Source organism: Hemiscyllium ocellatum, chromosome 11, assembly GCF_020745735.1.
Source record: "Hemiscyllium ocellatum isolate sHemOce1 chromosome 11, sHemOce1.pat.X.cur, whole genome shotgun sequence".
NCBI classification, from domain to species: Eukaryota; Metazoa; Chordata; class Chondrichthyes; order Orectolobiformes; family Hemiscylliidae; genus Hemiscyllium; species Hemiscyllium ocellatum.
This window is the reverse complement of record NC_083411.1, coordinates 31,955,220-31,976,971: the sequence shown is the minus strand read 5'-3', so window position 1 is coordinate 31,976,971 and position 21,752 is coordinate 31,955,220. Positions and strand designations below refer to the sequence as shown.

General features: G+C 42.4%; 1 protein-coding gene across 5 annotated transcripts in view; it reads right to left on the bottom strand.

The window, feature by feature from the left end:
- stag2b (STAG2 cohesin complex component b) overlaps window positions 1-21,752 on the bottom strand; it is a 194,831-nt gene that overhangs the window by 168,006 nt on the left and 5,073 nt on the right. The window contains exon 2 of one of the 5 annotated variants that reach the window (XM_060832506.1): window positions 13,536-13,587. The exons of the other annotated variants lie outside the window; for them this stretch is intronic. The gene's annotated coding sequence lies outside the window, so the exon portion shown is untranslated. The remainder of the gene's footprint in view (window positions 1-13,535; window positions 13,588-21,752) is intronic. 5 annotated transcript variants of the gene reach the window in all.

The window sequence follows — 21,752 nt, the reverse complement described above, 5'->3', positions numbered from 1 at the left end:
CACAGAGAGGGTGCAGATGTTCTCAAGGGGAAAGAGGGGTCAGCAAGATATCAATGTCCACATTGGTACCAACGGCACAGGAAGGGAAAAGATTGAGATTCTGAAGGGAGATTAGAGAGACTTAAGCAGGAATTTAAAAAGGAGGTCCTCGAGAATAGTAATATCTGGATTACTCACGGTGCTACGAGTAGTGAGGGCAGGAATAGGAGGATAGAGCAGATGAATGCATGGCTGAGGAGTTGGTGTATGGGAGAAGGATTCACATTTTTGGAACACTGGTATGTCTTTTGGGGTAGAAGTAACCTGTACAAGAAGGATGGTTTGCACCTAAATTGGAAGGGGACTAGTATACTGGCAAGGAGATTTGCAAGAGCTGCTCACAAGAATTTAAACTAGTAAAGTGTTCGGAAGGGGGGGGGGAAAGCAGGAGGAGGAAGAGGAGGATGTGGGACCTAGGGAGATAGTGAGAAAACAGATCAATCTTAGACTGGTATGGTTGAGAACAGAAGCAAGTCAAACAGTCAGGGACAAGGTTGGGCTAAAAAGTTAGACTGCATTCATTTCAATGCAAGGGCCTAACAGGGAAGGCAGATGAACTCAGGCATGGTTAGGAACATGAGACTGGGATATCATAGCAATTACAGAAACATGGCTCAGGGGTAGGCAGGACTGGCAGCTTAATATTCCAGGATACAAATGCTACAGGAAGGATAGAAAGGGAGGCGAGAGGGGAGGGGGAAGAGGCATTTTTGAAAAGGGATAGCATTACAGCTGTGCTGAGGGAAGATATTCCTGGAAATACATCCAGGGAAGTTATTTGGGTGGAACTGAGAAATAAGAATTGCATCACAGACCCCTTAATAGTCAGAGGGAAATTGAGAAACAAACTTGTAAGGAGATCTCAGCTAACTAAGAACAACAGGGTGGTTATAGTAGGAGATTTTAACTTTCCAAACATAGACTGGGACTGCCATAGTGTTAAGCACGTACAAGAACATTTTCTGACTCAGGATGTGGATGCATCTACTTGAGAAGGTGCAAAACTTGACCTACTCTTGGGAAATAAGGCAGGGCAGGGGACTGAGGTGTCAGTGGGGGAGCACTTTGGGGCCAGTGACCATAATTCTATTAGATATAAAATAGTGATGGAAAAGGATAGTCCAGATCTAAAAGTTGAAGCTGAAAATTGGAGAATGTCCAATTTTGACAGTATTAGGCAAGAACCTGCAAAAGCTGATTGGGGGCAGGTGTTCGCAGGTAAAGGGACGGCTAGAAAATGGGAAGCCTTCAGAAATGAGGTAACGAGAATCCAGAGAAAGTATATTCCTGTTAGAGTGAAAGGGAAGGCTGAGAGGTATAGGGAATGCTGGATGACTCAAGAAATTGAGGGTTTGGTGAAGAAAAAGGTAAGGTATAGACAGGATAGAGCAAGTGACTCCTTAGAAAAGTATAAATGAAGTAGGAGTATACTTAAGAGGGAAATCAGGGGGGCAAAAACTGGTCATGAGATAGCTTTAGCATCAGAATGAAGGAGAATCCAAAGGATTTTTACAAATACATTAAGGACAAATGTGTAACTAGGGAGAGAATAGGGCCCCTCAAAGCTCAGCAAGGCAGCCTTTGTGTGGAGCCGCAGAAAACGGTGGAAGATACTAAATGATTATTTTGCATCAGTATTTTCTGTGGAAAAGGATATGGAAGACATAGAAAATAGCAAAATAGATGGTAAGACCTTGCGAAATGTCCATATTACAGTGGACGAAATGCAGGACGTCTTAAAAACGCATAAAGCTGGATAAATCCCCAGGACCTGATCAGTACCCTAGAACTCTGTGGGAAGCTAGCGAAGTGATTGCTGGGCCTCTTGCTGAGATATTTGTATCATTGATAGTCACAGGTGAGGTGCCAAAAGACTGGAGGTTGGCTAATAGGATGCCACTGTTTAAGAAGGGTGGTATAGACGAGTGAGCCTGACCTCGGTGATAGGCAAGGAGGGAATCCTGAAGGACTGGATGTACATGCATTTGGAAAAGCAAGGACTGATTAGGGATAATCAACATGGCTGCGTGTGTAAGAAATCATGTCTCACAAACTTGATTGAGTTTTTTGAAGAATTAACAAAGAGGATTGATGAGGGCAGAGCGCTAGATGTGACCCAAAGGGATGTCAGTAAGGCGTTCGACAAGGTTCCCCATGGGAGACTGGTTTGCAAGGTTAGATCTCATGGAATACAGGAAATAGCAGCCATGTGGATACAGAACTGGCTCGAAGGTAGAAGACAGAGGGTGGTGGTGGAATGGTGTTTCTCAGACTGGAGGCCTGTGACCAGAAGAGTGCCACAAGAATCAGTGCTGGGTCCTCTACTTTTTGTCATTTAGATGATTTGATAAATGATTTGGATATGAGCGTAAGAGGTACAGTTAGTAAGTTTGCAGATAACACCAAAATTAGAGGTGTAGTGGACAGTGAAGAAGGTTACCTCAGATTACAACAGGATCTTGATCAGATGGGCAAATGGGCCGATGGAGTTTAATTCAGATAAATGCAAGGTGCTACATTTTGGGAAAGCAAATCTTAGCAGGACTTAATGGTAAGGTCCTAGGGTGTGTTGCTGAACAAAGAGACCTTGGAGTGCAGGTTCATAGCTCCTTGAAAGTTGAGTCACAGGTAGATAGGATAGTGAAGGCAGCATTTAGTATGTTTTCCTTTATTGGTCAGAGTATTGAATACAGGAGCTGGGAGGTCATGTTGCAGCTGTACTGGACATTGGTTAAGCACAGTTGGAATACTGTGTGCAATTCTGGTCTCCGTCCTATCCGAAAGATGTTGCAAAACTTGAAAGGGTCAGAAAAGATTTACAAGGATGTTGCCAGGGTTGGAGGAAATGAGCTATAGGGAGAGACTGAATAGGCTGGGACTGTTTTCCCTGGAGCGTCAGAGGCTGAGAGGTAACCTTACAGAGGTTTACAAAATTATGAGGGGCATGGATAGGATAAATAGCAAAGTCTTTTCCCTGGGGTGGGGGAGTCCAGAACTAGAGGGCATAGGTTTCGGGTGAGTTGGGAAAGATATAAAAAGGGTCCGAAGGAGCAACTTTTTCACACAGAGGGTGGTACGTGTACAAAATGAGCTGCCAGAGGAAGAGCTGGTACAATTGCAACATTTAAGAGGCATTTGGATGGGTATATGAATAGGAAAGGTTTGGAGGGATATGGGCCAGGTGCTGGCAGGTGGGACTAGATTGGGGTGAGATATCTGGTCGGCATGGACGGGTTGGACCGAAGGGTCTGTGTCCATGCTGTCCATCTCTGTGACTCTACTCATGCATGGAGGCTAACAAAACACTGGGATGACCTCAAGCATTTTTGACATGTGGATCAGGAAAGTGGACAAAAGGTACCAAAGGAAGATTAGCACCCTCATACCAATCTGATCATTCGGCGAAGCTGTAAATGCCATAAGGAAACACTGAATTTGCATTACAGCCCAAAAACATGGTTGATTACAGTGACAATACAGCAAACTGTAATACACTCATTCTGACACAACATACACAGCAGAAAACCAATGTTAAGACTTTCTGCAGAATACTCCCAAAGCTTTTCAATGTTTCTATTGACAAGACCAGGTAATTTTAAGGTGTGAACAACTTTTAGAGTCACAGAACTTGAAAAATAAAGATTTTTCATTTATTTATTGCTTCACTGACTTCTTTTTAATATTGGGTTTGTTGCTAAAACAGGCTCCATATGTTTCAGTGGTAAGCCCCATTGCTACTTCACAGCATCAGGGACCCAAGTTCGATTCTAGCTTTGGGTGATCGTCTGGAGTGTACACATTGCACCATTGACTATTTCCACCAGCAGCAGGAGCGGTGAGAGCAAGGACCAGGTGGCTGCCAGGGAGCTAACTTTCCCTCTAAAAGGACAAAAATTTGTACTAGAGAGTTTTGCAGCACCACGTTTGAATGCACATTTGACAATATAAGAGAACTGCAAAGAGTTTACAGAACTACTTATCAACACAGTTGCCAGAAAATGAGCAGCTGATTTACCATTACGTAACTCAAAAGGACAATTTCATGAAAATTATTCCATGCCAAATGTGTTTTGGTAAATTATAGTTTCAGCTTGAGTATGGCCATTTTTACTTCAGATTTGTAAATGTTGAACAATCTGCTACACTACAGAATAAGCTCTCCAAGTAATATGATACCCAGGTTTCTATTTACATCCACTAATTGGGCACTTACATTGCATTTATTGATTTCAACAAAACTATGATGAATTTAGCCTGTCCCCTGCAAACAACAGCTATGCCCAAAAGGCAGCTCTGAATGTGTTCTCTCATTCAGCTGGTACAATTTACATGTTTAGACAGTATTAATCCAAATATCCAATTACCTCTAATCTCCAAGAATTTGAGCCAACTATAAAACATCTTTGAAAATATACAACCTGCACATGTTCTGATTTAGAACTGACACCATACATTAGCAATATCAACCAGTTCAAAACCACAACCACTGGAATTCAGAGTCCTAACTGTGGAATTGTACGAAGACTTCCATATCAAATACACAAACAGAAGCATGTAACCTCCACATCGCTGAACACTGTCAGCAATTTAGCAAATACATAATACCAAGGTTGCCAACAAACTGAACAGATTTCTTACCCTTACCAAGGAGACAGACAGGCTTGGCAGTTTGGGAATAGAGTTTGGAGCAGGTACTGAAAACAATAGCTTGTGACTTCAAAATATTTCATGGGAGAAAAATTCTGCTCATCTCATACAGACGCCAGATACACAGGCAAACAATTTAGTAGTTTTGAATTGTGTAAGTGGTGCACTGAGGTTACTTGGATGGATGTAAACAGGCAGTGGGATCAATGATAATGGCATCATGGTAATATCCTTGAATTAGTAAAACTAAGGCCCAACACAACATTCTAGGAATATGCGCACAAATCACGCAACGGGGGGATCTGTACCGTTGGGATGGTGTCCACCTGAACCGATCAGGAGTCAATGTCCTAGCAAGGAGGATAAATAGGGTGGTCAGTAGGACCTTAAACTTCTGAGTGGGGGGGGGGGGGGAGTGAAAGCGACAGGGAGTATGGAGTTAAATGGAAAGATAAGCAACAGGATAGCATATGTGCAGGCGGACCTAAACTCGAGACAGGCTGGGAATGCAGCAAAAAGGAAGGATAACTTAGGACATGTTACGACTTCCAATGTCTCTAATGATAAAGTTAGCATTAAGGCACTTTACCTGAATGCACGTAGCATTCATAACAAAGCAGATGAACTAATGGCAAAGATTATAGTGAATGATTATGATGTGGTAGGCATCACGGAGACGGGGTTACAGGGGGGTCAGGACTGGCAGTTAAACCTCCAAGGATTTTCAACTTATCGAAAAGACAGGGAGGTCAGCAGAGGGGTGGGGTTGCCTTGTTAGTTAAGAACAAAATTAAATCTGTGGCACTGAATGACATAGCATCAGATGATGTGGAGTCTGTGTGGGTGGAATTGAGGAACCACAAAGGCAAAAAAACCATAATTAGAGTTGTGTACAGACCTCCTAACAGTGGTCAGGACCAAGGACGCAACATGTACCAGGAAATAGAGAAGGCATGTCAGAAAAGCAAGGTCACAGTGATCATGGGAGACTTCAATATGCGGGTGGACTGGGTAAATAATGTTGCCAGTGGGTCTAAAGAAAGGGAATTCATGGAATGCTTACAGCATGGCTTTTTGGAATAGCTTGTCATGGAGCCCACAAGGGAGCAGGCTATTCTGGACCTAGTGCTTTGTAATGAACCAGACTTTATAAAAAGATCTTAAAGTAAGGGAACCCTTAGGAAGCAGTGATCATAATATGGTAGAGTTCAGTCTGCAGTTTGAAAGAGAGAAGGCAAAATCGGATGTAATGGTGTTACAGTTAAATAAAGGTAATTATGAGGGCATGAGAGGGGAACTGACAAAAATAGACTGGAAGCAGAGCCTAGCGGGGAAGACAGTAGAGCAAAAGTGGCAGGAGTTTGTGGGTATAATTGAGGACACAGTACAGAGGTTCATCCCCAAGAAAAGAAAGATTATCCGGGGAGGGATTAGACAGCCATGGCTGACAAAGGAAGTCAGGAAATGTATGAAAGAAAAAGAGAGATCCTATAAAGTGGCCAAGAACAGTGGGAAATCAGAAGATTGGGAAGGCTACAAAAACAAACAAACAGAGGATAACAAAGAGTAATAAGGAAGGAGAGGATCAAATATGAAGATAGGCTAGCCAGTCATATTAGAAATGATAGTAAAAGTTTCTTTCAATACATAAGAAACAAACGACAGGCAAAAGTAGACATTGGGCCACTTCAAACTGATGCTGGAAGCCGAGTGATGGGAGATAAGAAAATAGCAGGAGAACGTAACAAGTACTTTGCGTCAGTTTTCACAGTGGAAGACATGAGTAATATCCCAACAATTAAAGGGAGTCAGGGGGCTGAGTTGACTATGGTTGCCGTTACAAAAGAGAAAGTGCTAGAAAAGCTAAAAGGTCTTAAAACTGATAAATCACCCTACCCCGATAGGATACATCCAAGAGTTCTGAGAGAGGTGGCTGAGGAAATAGCAACGGCATTGGTTGAGATCTTTCAAGAGTCACTGGAGTCAGGGAAAGTCCCGGATGATTGGAAGATCGCTGTTGGAACCCCTTTGTTCAAGAAAGGATCAAGACAAAAGATGGAAAATTATAAGCCAATTAGCCTAACCTCGGTTGTTGGTAAAATTCTAGAATCCATCATTAAGGATGAGGTTTCTAAATTCTTGGAAGAGCAGAGTCTGATTAGAACAAGCCGACATGGATTTAGTCAGGGGAGGTCATGCCTGACAAACCTGTTGAATTTCTTTGAAGAGGTGACAAGTAGGTTAGACCAGGGAAACCCAGTGGATGTGGTCTATCTAGACTTCCAAAAGGCCTTTGATAAGGTGCCACACGGGAGGCTGCTAAGCAAGGTGAGGGCCCATGGTGTTCAAGGTGAGCTACTGGTATGGATTGAGGATTGGCTGTCTGACAGAAGGCAGAGAGTTGGGATAAAAGGTTCTTTTTCGGAATGGCAGCTGGTGACAAGCGGTGTCCTGCAGGGTTCGGTGTTGGGGCCGCAGCTGTTCACATTATATATTAATGATCTGGATGAAGGAACATGGGGCATTCTAGCGAAGTTTGCCAATGATACGAAGTTAGGTGGACAGGCAGGTAGTACTGAGGAAGTGGGGAGATTGCAGAAGGATCTAGACAGTTTGGGAAAGTGGTCCAGGAAATGGCTGATGGAATTCAACGTGAGCAAATGCGAGGTCTTGCACTTTGGCAAAAAGAATAAAAGCGTAGACTGCTTTCTAAACGGTGAGAAAATTTGTAAAGTCAAAGTACAAAGGGATCTGGGAGTTCTAGTAGAGGATTCTCTAAAGGTAAACATGCAGGTTGAGTCCATGATTAAGAAAGCGAATGCAATGTTGTCACTTATCTCAAGAGGGTTGGAATATAAAAACACCGCTGTGCTACTGAGACTTTATAACGCTCTGGTTAGGCTCCATTTGGAGTAGTGTCCAGTTTTCGTCCCCACACCTTAGGAAGGACATAATGGCACTGGAGCGTGTCCAGCGGAGATTCACACGGATGATCCCTGGAATGGTTGGTCTAACATACGAGGAATGGCTGAGGATCCTGGGATTGCATTCATTGGAGTTTAGAAGATTAAGTGGAGACTTAATAGAAACGTACAAGATAATACATGGCTTGGAAAGGGTGGACGCTAGGAAATTTTTTCCGTTAGGCAAGGAGACTAGGACCAGTGGACACAGCCTTAGAATTAGAGGGGGTCAATTCGGAACAGAAATGCGGAGACATTTCTTCAGCCAGAGTGTGGTGGGCCTGTGGAATTCATTGCCGCAGAGTGCAGTGGAGCCCGGGGCGCTAAATGCCTTCAAGGCAGAGATTGATAAATTCTTGATGTCTCAAGGAATTAAGGGCTACGGGGAGAATGCTGGTACGTGGAATTGAAATGCTCATCAGCCATGATTGAATGGCGGAGTGCACTCGATGGGCCGAATGGCCTTACTTCCACTCCTATGTCGTATGGTCTAACAGCAGCTAGTGGAAGTGAAACTCAATTAATAAATTTGGAATGCAAATAACTGTCCATAACTAACATAGATTGCTGTAAAAACCCTCTGGTATACAAATATCTTTTAGGGAAGGAGATTTGTCAATCTTACTTGGTCTTGCCTGCACATGACCCCACACTGACAGCAATTAAAAATGGACAACACATGCTGGCTTCACAAGCAACAACAAAAAAAATCACAAGAAAAGATTAAAATGAGGTGGACAGGTGAGCTGATGATGTGGAGTTGGGTGCTATCAGTATACAAGTGAAAATTAACCCTGTGCCTTTACGTGAAAAATAGGAGAGACTCAAATACTAAGAATTTATTATGCACAACTAAAACAACATAAAATTGGCCAAAGTGCTAGTTGACCTCATTGTTACAAACAAATTGGTCAGTCAGACTCGGCCTGTGTCATTAGTCTTCACCCACAACCCCTGCTATGTAAACTTTCTAATCTTGAGTATATACAATAGTAAAACACTGCTTGTAACTGATCTTTTCCTGCTGGTGGCTAGCAAAGAAATTGAACCTTAATGTGTAACATTATTACTGATAAAACTCAACGTAAAAAATTACTTCACAGCAGATTTCTAAACGTGGATGGCACCCTTTGGCCAGAGAAACAAAGTGACTTCAGAACCATTCATCAGATAAAGGGAAAAGAGCCTCAGCACCCCAAGAGCTAGGAAAGGACAATAATCTGTCTCAGTTCCAGTTAGCATGACAAAGTGCAAATGTTAATGTTGATGGGGAACTATTCACATGAACTTGAGGTGTCATCTCGAGTTCATCACTAGGACTTGAGTCAGCGAGTTATGGTTTAAGACCCAATTAAATAATGTGAACCACTTCTCAGGTTGACACTTCAGTATCATGAAGAAGTGTTGCATGATTAACTAAGGCATTTTCCTCTCTATTTTAGGAATAAAGATTAATACTATTCGAAGTCTGTTTCCAAGATCTGGTAACTCAGCATACACCAGGGCATGAACCCATGACCTTCCTTTTCTGTATGGCTCACAATTATATTACACAGAGAATTTATTAAATCTTTGAAGGAATAAGCTCTACATTCCTTCACAGTAATGAGACACGACTGAGTCATCCTGCTTCAGCTGTGAAAAATACCTTTGTGTATGAGCTTTATAAAGAAATCTGCTTTAAAATTCCCCAAGTTATAACTAACTCTCAACTGTCCACCTTTGTTTAAGGCATCCAAATAATTTTCCAGATAGCTCTATTGGTTTGCAAGACTCTGCCTGAACTGTGAAGTCACTCCCACAGGTTGAACCAATGTGTTTCCAAAGTCAAAAACAAACTTTGGTTAAGGAATTGAAACAGATTACGTTATAGTAAGCTGGTTGCCAGTGTTTTGAAATCATTTTTTTGTATTTCCTGATGAAGGGTCTCAACCCAAAACATCGACTTCTCTACCTCCTGATGCTGTCTTGCTGTATTCTTCAAGCCTCCTATTTGTCTGCGCTATATTTTGAAATCTGTTGTGTGCATTGGTCTTAAATTGGTGAGCACATGACATTTTGGAACTCAGGATATCTGTTGACTAGTTTTCATTAATTTCTGCTGCCACACAGGCAGTACTTGTTTAAACAAATGCTTCAATATTTGAACTTACATGTTGTGCGATATTGCCATTCAATATATAAAAACATTTCCATAAGAACATGTCCAACTTGTTTTTGTGGGGGAAAAAATTAGCATAATTTAATGCACTCCATCCCCAGTTAACAAAAAGCATTGATTGTTTTTGTTAAATTCATTCATGGGATATGGACATCGCTGGCTGGCCTGCATTTATTGCCTGAACCTAGTTGCCCTTGTGGTGGTGAGCTTTCTTGAACTGCTGCAGTCCATGGGCTGTAACTTCACTCACAATGCCATTAGCAAGTTAGTAGAATTCATGAAATATAGATATTTTCTCAGTAACATGCTCAGAGATGTTATTACATGTAGCTGAACCTGGATCTCCTGGCCCAGAGCGAAATAAGAAAGGGATGATCACCTTATTGGGATTGTATTATAGACACCCTAATAGTCAGGGGGAAATTGAGAAACAAACTTGTAAGGCGATCTCAGCTAACTGTAAAAATAATAGGGTAGTTATGGTAGGGGATTTTAACTTTCCAAACATCAACTGGGACTGCCATAGTGTTAAAGGTTTAGATGGACAGGAATTTGTTAAGTGCGTACAAGACAATTCAGTATGTGGATATACCTACTCGAGAAGGAGCAAAACTTGACCTACTCTTGGGAAATAAGGCAGGGCAGGTGACTGAGGTGACATTGGGGGAGCACTTTGGGGCCAGCGACCATAATTCTATTCGTTTTAAAATCGTAATGGAAAAGGATTGACCAGACCTAAAATTTGAAGTTGCAAATTGGAGAAAGGCCAATTTTGACGGTATTAGGCAAGAACCTGCAAAAGCTGATTGGAGGCAGGTGTTCGCAGGTAAAGGGACAGCTGGAAAATGGGAAGCCTTCAGAAATGAGGTAACAAGAATCCGGAGAAAGTATATTCCTGTCAGGGTGAAAGGGAAGGCTGGTAGGTATGGGGAATGCTGGATGACTAAAGAAATTGAGGGTTTGGTAAAGAAAAAGAAGGAAGCATATGTCAGATAGCAGGTATAGATAGGATAGATCAAGTGAACCTTTAGAACAGTATAAAGGAAATAGGAGTATACTTAAGAGGGAAATCAGGAGGGCAAAAAGGGGACATGAGATAGCGTTGGCGAATAGAATTAAAGAAAATCCAAAGGGTTTTTACAAATATATTAAGGACAAAAGGGTAACTAGGGAGAGAATAGGGCCCCTTAAAGATCAGCAAAGCGACCTTTATGTGGAGCCACAGAAAATGGGGGAGATACTAAATGAATATTTTGCATCAGTATTTACTGTGGGAAAGGATATGGAAGATATAGACTGTAGGAAAATAGATGAAGACATGTTGCAAAATGTCCAGATTTCAAAGGAGGAAGTGCTGGATGTTATGAAACGGTTAAAGGTGGATAAATCGCCAGGACCTGATCAGGTGTACCCTAGAATTCTGTGGGAAGCTAGGAAAGAGATTGCTAGGCCTCTTGCTGAGATATTTGTATCATCGATAGTCACAGGTGAGGTGCCGAAAGACTGGAGGTTTGTAAACGCTGTGCCACAGTTAAAGAAGGGCAGTAAAGACAAGCCAGGGAACTATAGACTGGCGAGCCTGACCTCGGTGGTGGGCAAGTTGTTGGAGGGAATCCTGAGGGACAGGATGTACATGTATTTGGAAAGGCAAGGACTGATTAGGGATAGTCAACATTGCTTAGTGTGTGGGAAATCATGTCTCACAAACTTGATTGAGTTTTTTGAAGTAGTAATAAAGATGACTGATGAGGGTAAAGCAGTAGATGTGATCTATGTGGACTTCAGTAAGGCGTTCAACAAGGTTCCCCATGGGAGACTGATTAGCAAGGTTAGATCTCATGGAATAAAGGGAGAACTAGCCATTTAGATACAGAACTGGCTGAAAGGTAGAAGATTGAGGGTGATAGTGGAGGGTTGTTTTTCAGACAGGAGGCCTGTGACCAGTGTAGTGCCTACTTTTTGTCATTTACATAAATGGTTTGGATGCGAGCACAAGAGGTACAGTTAATACGTTTGCAGATGACACCAAAATTGGAGGTGTAGTAGACAGCAAAGAGGGTTACCTCAGATTACAATAGGATCTTGACCAGATGGGCCAATGGGCTAAGAAGTGGCAGATGGAGTTTAATTCAGATAAATGCGAGGTGCTGCATTTTGGGAAAGCAAATCTTAGCAGGACTTATACACTTAATGGTAAGGTCCTAGGGAGTGTTGCTGAACAAAGAGACCTTGGAGTGCAGGTTCATAGCTCCTTGAAAATGGAGTCGCAGGTAGATCGGTTAGTGAAGACGGCGTTGGTTATGCTCTCTTTTATTGGTCAGAGTATTAAGTACAGGAGTTGGGAGGTCATATTGTGGCTGTACAGGACATTGGTTAGGCCACTGTTGGAATATTGCATGCAATTCTGGTCTCCTCCCTATCGGAAAATGTTGTGAAATTTGAAAGGGTTCAGAAAAGATTTACAAGGACGTTGCCAGGGTTGGAGGATTTGAGCTAGAGAGGCTGAACAGGCTGGGGCTGTTTTCACTGGAGCGTCAGAGGCTGAGGGGTGACCTTATAGAGGTTTACAAAATTATGAGGGGCATGGATAGGATAAATAGACAAAATCTTTTCCCTGGGATCGGAGAGTCGAGAACTAGAAGGCATAGGTTTAGGGAGAGAGGGGAAAGATATCAAAGAAACCTAAGGGGCGACTCTTTCACGCAGAGGGTGGTACGTGTATGGAATGAGCGGCCAGAGGAGGTGGAGGAAGCTGGTACAATTGCAACATTTAAGAGGCAATTGGATGGGTAAGGGTTTGGAGGGATATGGTCCAGGTGCTGGTAGGTGGGACTAGATTGGGTTGGGATATCTGGTCGGCGTGGACAGGTGGAACCGAATGGTCTTTCAATGCTGTATATCTCTGTGACTCTATGATCTAGAGTTGAACTGGTGCCAACAGGTGTTTTGTAATTTCGAAGAGGACGCTTCTCACTGCCTCAATCAAATTCAGCACCACCCCACACAAAAAACCTAGTTTGTTCATTTCAAATATATTTTACACATGCAATTATTCAAGGAGATAATCACCACCATCTTGAATAATAACCAGGGATGAGAAGAACAGATATTGATCTTGTCAGTGATCCTCATATCCTATGAATGAATAAGACAAAAATTACCGAGGTCCACAAGCTATATTTATAAAATTTCACCTACTTAGTTAACAAATAGTTGTCCCTTGAAAATGGCTCATCTTTTATTTTTTACTGTGTTGATATGGACTCCTTAGATTGATCAGAATTGAAAAATGGTCCTTTTGATTACATCCTCAGCACTTAATAAATTCATGACATAGGGTGACAAAGTGCATCACAAAATTTGCCAACTTGTAATTTTAAATTTAAATAAAAATTGAAGTGCTGAATTTTTGTTTTAAGTAGATTAAATGTTATTACATTTATAAGGAATGTCACTCGGTCATTATCTCTCCCGTAAAATGCTTTTTTTCAACTGAACTCAAATTCCATCAGCTGTCATGGTGGGATTTAAGACCAGGCCACCAGAACATTAGCTGAGTTTCTGGAGTAACAATTGAGTGGCGATGGCCTTGTGGTATTATTGCTAGACTATTAAGCTGGATACTCAGGCTAATGTTATGAGGACATGGGTTTGAGTCCACCCATAGCAGATAGTATAAGTCTGAAGATGATATGACCAATTATTGGAAACCCTCACTGGTTTACCTTTAGCTTTGCGAAAGGCAAAGACGGGTAGGTGGGCAAGATGTTCTGGGTTCTATAAAAAAACAAAAATTTAGTAAATTTTACAATTAAGTCAGGATCAGTTATGAGCATTCATACATTATTAACAAAATAAAATGGATCCAAGTTTTATTCCCAGACTTGAGTGCAAAAGAGAATCAACTTTATTCTGGTTTCATCTTTTCAATTTTTTATACCAATAGAAAATTAACAATTGACTGTGGGTGTAAATAATTAGCACTCATATCAATACTGATCGTTGTCCTGAATCTATCTGAATTTGATCTGCACTACTTCCCAACATGGATCTAACAAATCATTGTGCTCATATTTCTGATGCTATCCACCATTCTCCTGAAAAACTAATACTTCAATGTTTGTGCTCAACTCCATTCAATTCCATTGCACATTTCCTAGTCTTTGAGGCAGAATTTCAGAGACAGCCCAGTTCTGGCTTTACAGTTCATCACTAAGATAAGACATTAACCAAAGTACTACTTGTCCTTTTAGATGCTTGTAAAAACATCCCCCAGCACTACTTCAAAGAAGCACTAGTAGTGTTATTTCCAATATCCGATCCAATTGTAACCACTCAATCAACAATGATTATCTGGTCATAACAACATAGTGGAGTGACAATTTGCAGGATCTAAGTTCCATGTTCCCTACAAGTGGCATGTTATGATCCTCGTCGATGCATTTACTAGACAAGTCGACTTTACTCTGAAATCTGGATCAATCATGTTTTGGTTTTGTTTTAAGTTAATATAATGAGCATTAAAAGCTGCAGGTTTAACAATAAAACAGATGTTTATGACAAAGGAAATGATAAAACAAAACAAACTGAACTATTTACATATGACACTATTACAAAGATTTTGAAACAGCAGAACAAAATTACATCTTTTTTAATACCATCACTTTACAGTATTCAAATACCAGAATTCCTTTCTCTATCACATCTATAGGTTTCTCTCATTCTGGAGAGCTTGATAGCCTCTTCCTTGCTTATTCAGACAACCGCTTAAACTAAGCTTCAAATAACCCCTTCAGGTTCTAACCAAACACCTTGACCTAGAACTTTCAAGCTAAAACACTTGCACTGATGCAACTTATTTTCTCTCTGTTCTGGACCAGTTCCTTTCTCCAAGAGAAAGTGTTATTATATTTAACCCAGTCAGGTCTTCTGTGAACTGAACGAAAAGCTTTCCAATGTGCAACTCTTTCCAAAGCAAAATCAACTCTCGATCCTTCTAAACTAAAAGCAGGCTCACGTCTTTAAGTGTTTACTATCTTCTATCATGAGTGAGTGAGTGAGGCCCCTTTCCGTCATGGCTGACCATGGGTTGCATCCTCATTGTGCTTCCCTGAAGCAACGTCATTTATGACTGAAAAGACCAACAATGGAGTCACAGAGGTCACATCTCTCTGTGGTCGTTGATCTGCTAGAAATGCGACACTCCTTCCTGCGTGTCTGCTTGACTGAGGCAATGCTTTTCAGCTTCTTTTCCCATGTTTTGAGGTGATGATTCAGGGTGCTTCTCCATCTGGTGCGGTCAGCTGCAAGCCTTTCCCAGGATTCCGTAATGATATCAAGCACCTTCATGTCCCCCATGCAGAGGTCCTTGTAGCGCAGCTGGGGACATCCAGTAGGTCTCTTCCCAGATGCAAGCTCTCTATAGAGTATATTCTTCAAACATTTGAGAGAAGATTTGTAGCTTGGGTGCTCGTTGCTGTGGTTCTGTTCGCCGAGCTGGGAATTTGTGTTGCAGACGTTTCGTCCCCTGTCTAGGTGACATCCTGAATGCTTGGGAGCCTCCTGTGAAGCGCTTCTGTGATCTTTCCTCCGGCATTTATAGTGGTTTGTCTCTGCCGCTTCCGGTTGTCAGTTTCAGCTGTCCGCTGCAGTGGCCGGTATATTGGGTCCAGAACGATGTGCTTATTGATTGAATCTGTAAGCATATCGATTTGGACCCAACATACCAGCTACTGCAACAGACAGCTGGAACTGACAACCGGAAGCGACAGATTCAAACCACTACAAATGCCGGAGGAAAGATCACAGAAGCGCTTCACAGGAGGCTCCCAAGCACTGAGGATGTCACCTAGACAGGGGACAAAATGTATGCAACACAAATTCCCAGCTCGGCGAACAGAACCACAACAACAGAGGATAGTCTTTGGGATACGGCCGTCCTCCATGCAGTGGATGTGGCCCAGCCAGCGCAGTCTCCGCTGCCTGAGTGGCGTGTACACTCTGGGAAGGCCAGCGCGAGATAGGACCGCTGTGTTGGACACTCTGTCTTGCCAGGATGTGGCAGATACTCCTATCACAAAACAAACAAACCTACATTGTTTGAGCGCAGCTGACTGGGAACCTCCTGGAATGACAATCTAGCTTATTATCGTTGCTCCACGAAGACTCACAACTCACTACTAAACCTTCCTGTACAGAAACCAAAACGGACACGCCTTTCATTCAAGATCCAAACTCTACAATAAATTATATTAATATATATGAATGACATTTCACATCACAGACCACCCTTGAAAAGTTACTTCATGAGGTAAAAAAATTATATCGGGTTGTTAGTATATATTCCACAACTGCCTGATGAAGGAGCAGCGCTCCAAAAGCTAGTGCTTCCAAATATTGTTGGAATATAACCTGGTGTTTTGATTTTTAACTTTGGACACCCTGGTCAAGCGCCAGCACTTCCAAATCATAACATGTTTAAGACATAATTTGAAAGCCAAAATCTAAAAACAGTCTTTCATTTCTGTTTTTAACATTTCTATTTCAATTCTCTTTTCAGGTGTTGTGCCTTCTCCCTTTAACTTTACTTCAACTCTCAAGAAAAAAAAACACCTTGACCCAACGTGCATGAAAACTACTGCCCCATCTCCAACCTTGCTGCCTAACTCCCTGCAAGGATCTATACTTGATCCCCACTTATTTGCACGCTGTCAGCAACATCTTCCAAAACAAGTAAATTTCCATATGTACATTTATGGAAATGAACCGAACACATTCCCAATTAATCTCAAACAGTTTATCCCACATAAACTTTAAATAATCCAAAACTCTACTGCCTATGTCTTAACTCACCTGCTCACCTAGTCACTTGTATTTGCCAAACTATAATGGTCAAGCAACATCTTCATATTAAAAATTTCCATCCTCGTTTCCAAATTATTCCATTATTGAATGGCAAAGCAACGATTTGAAAGATGAGTTATGGGGATGGGGGGGGGGGGGGGGAAACGTGGTGTAAATGACCTACTCTTGGTCGTAATTCAGATGTTGTTATGTTCACGGCCTCATCCATCCAAATCTCTCCAAGCTCCTCCATTGCCACAATCCTCAAAAGTATGCAGTTATCTAATTTTGGACCCTTGAGTCTCTCACTGTTAATTATTACACCATCAGTGTCCATGCCTGCAGTTACCTCAAGTCTGCAACTCCCCCCAACATCCCATTGACTGGCTTTCCTTTTTAAGACACTCCTTAAACCTTAGCTTTTTCACCATCACTTTGGGTTATCCGTCTAAGTTACGCTTTATGGGACTTGGTGCCATACTTTGTCAAATAATTCTCCTTTGATGTGCCTTGGGACATGGTTTGCTGCTTTGTGCAAAACGTTCCTTTTCGTCTACAGTTGAGTCACATTCAATTCTTTATAATTTACTGTTCCTGTTCTGTCACACACTCAAGTCCTTCTTTAATGTTACGTGCTCCTTTCACAGCTTTCACATGACCACAACATAAAGATTGTGAAGTAGGAAAGTAAGTTTTACATAAACTTTGTAAATATTAAAACCAGTCTTGATCTACCATTTGAGGGGGATAGGGAAGGGGTTACAATGAAAGTCAGAAAATCAATTCATTCCCATTCTGTTAATATACAGGAGAACCTCGATTATCTGAACGAGATGGGCGGGCACTACTTCATTTGGATAATCGACTATTTAGTTAACCGAGTAAACGCTTTTCCTCAGGGGCCCGGAATTTGTAAAGTCTGTTCCAAGTTCAGGAGACTGCAGCAGCAGCACAGCGTACGGGCCCTCGCCCCAACACCACACTCCTACCTGCCCCTTACCCAACGTTGCCCCCCCACCCCGCCAAACCCCTTCCAAAACAGCCCCTAACCCAGTCCACACCACCCCAACCCCACCCAACACTACCCCCCAAGCACATGGCATGCAAGTCCCCTCCCCCAACACCACCTGCCCCTGCTTGCAAGCCCGTCCAACACTGCCCGCAAAACCCAGTCCAACACCTCTTTCCTCCACCCCCCCCCCCCCCCCCCCCCCCCCACTCCCTCCCCCCCCAACTCCCTCTCCAGGACAGCCTGACTGGACACCAACAAGACTGCTGCCCCACCACCGCACTTGTGGGGTAAGTCTCCAAATAGTGTGCGCACACATACACACAACTTTTTGACAGGTTCTATGGTTGCCCTGTACAGGACAATGCTGGAGAGATTATCTGAGGTCGGGGGAATGGGGAGGGTTCACTCCACTGTAGAACTCCAGGGAAGGTGTGTGGTGAGAGAGAGAGGGCAGGAGGTCAGTCCGGTGCCTGTTTAATCACTGGAAACAAAAGATGCGATCACTGTTAGTGATACATCTTTGATGTAGTGTTTCTATCAGGACCTCGACATCTCCTTCACATAATCTGATTTTTGGATAATTGGTATTCAGATAATCGAGGTTCCTCTGTATTTCATTCAGCAACTGTAATCAATACCTTACCTCAGCAATCAATACCTCTGCAATTGCATTCCTTCTCAGCTAAAACAGAAACCATAACCAATAAAAACTGTTCACACTTCCTGTTCTTTACACCATTCTGATCTACTCTGCCCCTGTCATTCTCTCCTTGCTTTAAAAATTGTATTATTTAAGATTAGATTAGATTACTTACAGTGTGGAAACAGGCCCTTCGGCCCAACAAGTCCACACCGACCCGCCGAAGCGCAACCCACCCATGCCCCTACATTTACCCCTTACCTAACACTACGGGCAATTTAGCATGGCCAATTCACCTGACCTGCACATCTTTGGACTGTGGGAGGAAACCGGAGCACCTGGAGGAAACCCACGCAGACACAGGGAGAATGTGCAAACTCCACACAGTCAGTCGCCTGAGGCAGGAATTGAACCCAGGTCTCTGGCATTGAGGGGCAGCAGTGCTAACCACTGTGCCACCATGCCACCCACAAACTTTTAGTTTTGATTTTTTCTCCCTAATTCTGAGAAAAGGCCACAAACCTGAATCGTTAACTGTTTCTCTCTCCACAGGTCTTGCCAAACCGGAACATGTCTACAATTTTCAGTTTTTGTTTCAGATTTTCGTATTTAACCCCGAAATTAGAACTGAGTTTATTATGAGTCAAATTATGAAGCATATCTTCAATCTAAGGATAATGGAAATCTGAAACTGTCTAGCTTGAGACTGCTGAGGCAAGGTGAATTGTAAAAAAAATCAAAACAGAGCTTCAGAGATTTTTTTATTATGCAAGAGCTAGAAAACCAAGAATAGTAAATGGAGTCATTTCACATTAACTATGGCTAGAAGAGCAGGCTTGAGAGTTTCACAATCAAGTCAGAGATCATGCTTATCAGGTGAAGAGGAGGGGGATAGCATAAGATTTACATTGTCTGTACAGTAAAGAACTTACAAAATCATATGATCCTGTCAACTACAATAATACATTTGATTGCTTAGCAGGACGTCATGGTTACTATTGCACGGTATTAGTATAAACAATACTGAAGAAACTACCACCACTAGCTAGGAACAGGTTATCTGTGAGCTTTCTGTGGTCTCACTGGACAGGCGAGAGCCCTGAACAAGATACTTATGCATGCAGCTCATTCATTCAAAAAATTACAATGAATTAGGAGTAGATCATTCAGTTCCTCTGCCATTGAGCAATTTCACAGTTGACCTGATTGCAATCTTAGCCCAACATTCCCACCTAATCCCGATAACATTTGACTGCATTATTAATGAACAATTTTCAACAGTGTATTTCAATGACTAAGCCTCCACCACACTCTGAACACAAGAATTCGGAAGTCCTAACTCTCAGATTATCTCATTCTTCTCTATTCCACAAGTAGCAACTCCAGTATACCCAAGTTTGCTTTGTAAGGAAACTTCACCATCCCAGGTAACTGCTTAAAATGCATTTTTATCCATTTCTAAATGAGGAAATTGAAATGATGCACAGTAGTAGAGATAGGGTGGGGGATTGCAAAAGTCAGTGGCATATTTTTCAAGATGAGATGAGAAACATTTTTAAAAAGACATGGGGACAATTTTTTTAAAAAACACAAGAGTGGTTCATATGTGGAATGAACTTTCAGAAGAAGTGATGATACGGTCCAGTCACAATATTTAAAAGACATTTAGACAGCCAGGGTTGGAGGATTTGAGCTACAGGGACAGGCCGAATAGGCTAGGGCTGCTTTCCCTGGAGCGTTGGAGGCTGAGGGATGACTTTATAGAGGTTTACAAAATATTGAGGGGCATGAATAAGGTAAATAGACAAGGTCTTTTCACTGGGGAGGGGAAGACCAGAAGTAAAGGGCATAGTTTAGGCAAGAGGGGAAAGATACAAAAAGATCTAAGGGACAACTTTTTCAGGCAGAGTGATGGGTGTATGGAATGGGCTGCCAGAGGAAGTGTTGGAAGTTAGTACAATTGCAACATTTAAAAGGCATCTGGATGGGTATATGAGCAGGAAGGGTTTGGACGTATATGGACCGAGTGCTGGCAGGTAGGACCAGATTGGGTTGAAATATCTGGTCAGCACGGACGAGTAGGACCAAAGGATCTGTTTCCGTGCTATACATCTCTATGACTCTAAGTACATGAATAAGAAATGTTTGGAGGGATATGGGCCAGGGAAAAGCACGTAGGGTTAGTTTAGTTTGGGATTATGTTCGGCATGGACTGGTTTGATACAAGGGTCAGTGGACCATGGCTCCATGCAATTTCTTCAAGATTCTGCACAACTATTGTAAAACATCCCAACTTTAATATTCCATTCCCCTTGCAATAAACAACATTGCATTTGCCTTCCTAATGATTTTCTGTACCTGCATATATGAGATATGTTAGGTCACTCTACGCAGTTCTGCTACCTTTCGATTTAAACTGGACAAAACAGGCAAGTTCACATTTTTCTGCATGATACTCCATCTGCCAATTTTAAGCCCATTTATAACATGTCTTCATCGACTTATTTCTATTTCACAACTTACTTTTCTACCTGTATTTATGCCATCAGCTAATTTTGTTACAATACTTTTGGTCCTTTCATTCAAATCACCAATACAGATTGTGAACAATTGAGGCCTCTGCACTGATCCCTACGGCACTTCATTTGTCACATCTTGCCAATGTGAAAATGATCAATTTATGACAACATTCTGTTTCCAGTTAGCTAGGCAAACCTCTATCGGTGGTATTTATTTTACCCCACATAACCATGTTTGTATTATGTGTTTCTCACTATCATTAAAGCCCAAAGCTGATAAAAACTTGGAATGAGAAAGAATGTTAATATCAACAAGGTAAAAACAATGACTGCAGATGCTGGAAACCAGATTCTGGATTAGTGGTGTTGGAAGAGCACAGCAGTTCAGGCAACATCCAACGTGCAGCGAAATTGACGTTTCGGGCAAAAGCCCTTCATCAGGAATAAAGGCAGTGAGCCTGATGCATGGAGAGATAAGCTAGAGGAAGGTGGGGAGAAAGTAGCATAGAGTACAATGGGTGAGTGGGGGAGGGGATGAAGGTGATAGGTCAGGGAGGAGACGGTGGAGTGGATAGGTGGAAAAGGAGATAGGCAGGTGGGACAAGTCCGGACAAGTCATGGGGACAGTGCTGAGCTGGAAGTTTGGAACTAGAGTGAGGTGGGGGAAGGGGAAATGAGGAAACTGTTGAAGTCCACATTGATGCCCAGGGGTTGAAGTATTCCGAGGCAGAAGATGAGACGTTCTTCCTCCAGGCGTCTGGTGGTGAGGGAGTGCAGTGAAGGAGGCCCAGGACCTCCATGTCCTCGGCAGAGTGGGAGGGGGAGTTGAAATGTTGGGCCTCGGGGCAGTGTGGTTGATTGGTGCGGGTGTCCCAGAGATGTTCCCTAAAGCGCTCTGCTTGGAGGCGCCCAGTCTCCCCAATGTAGA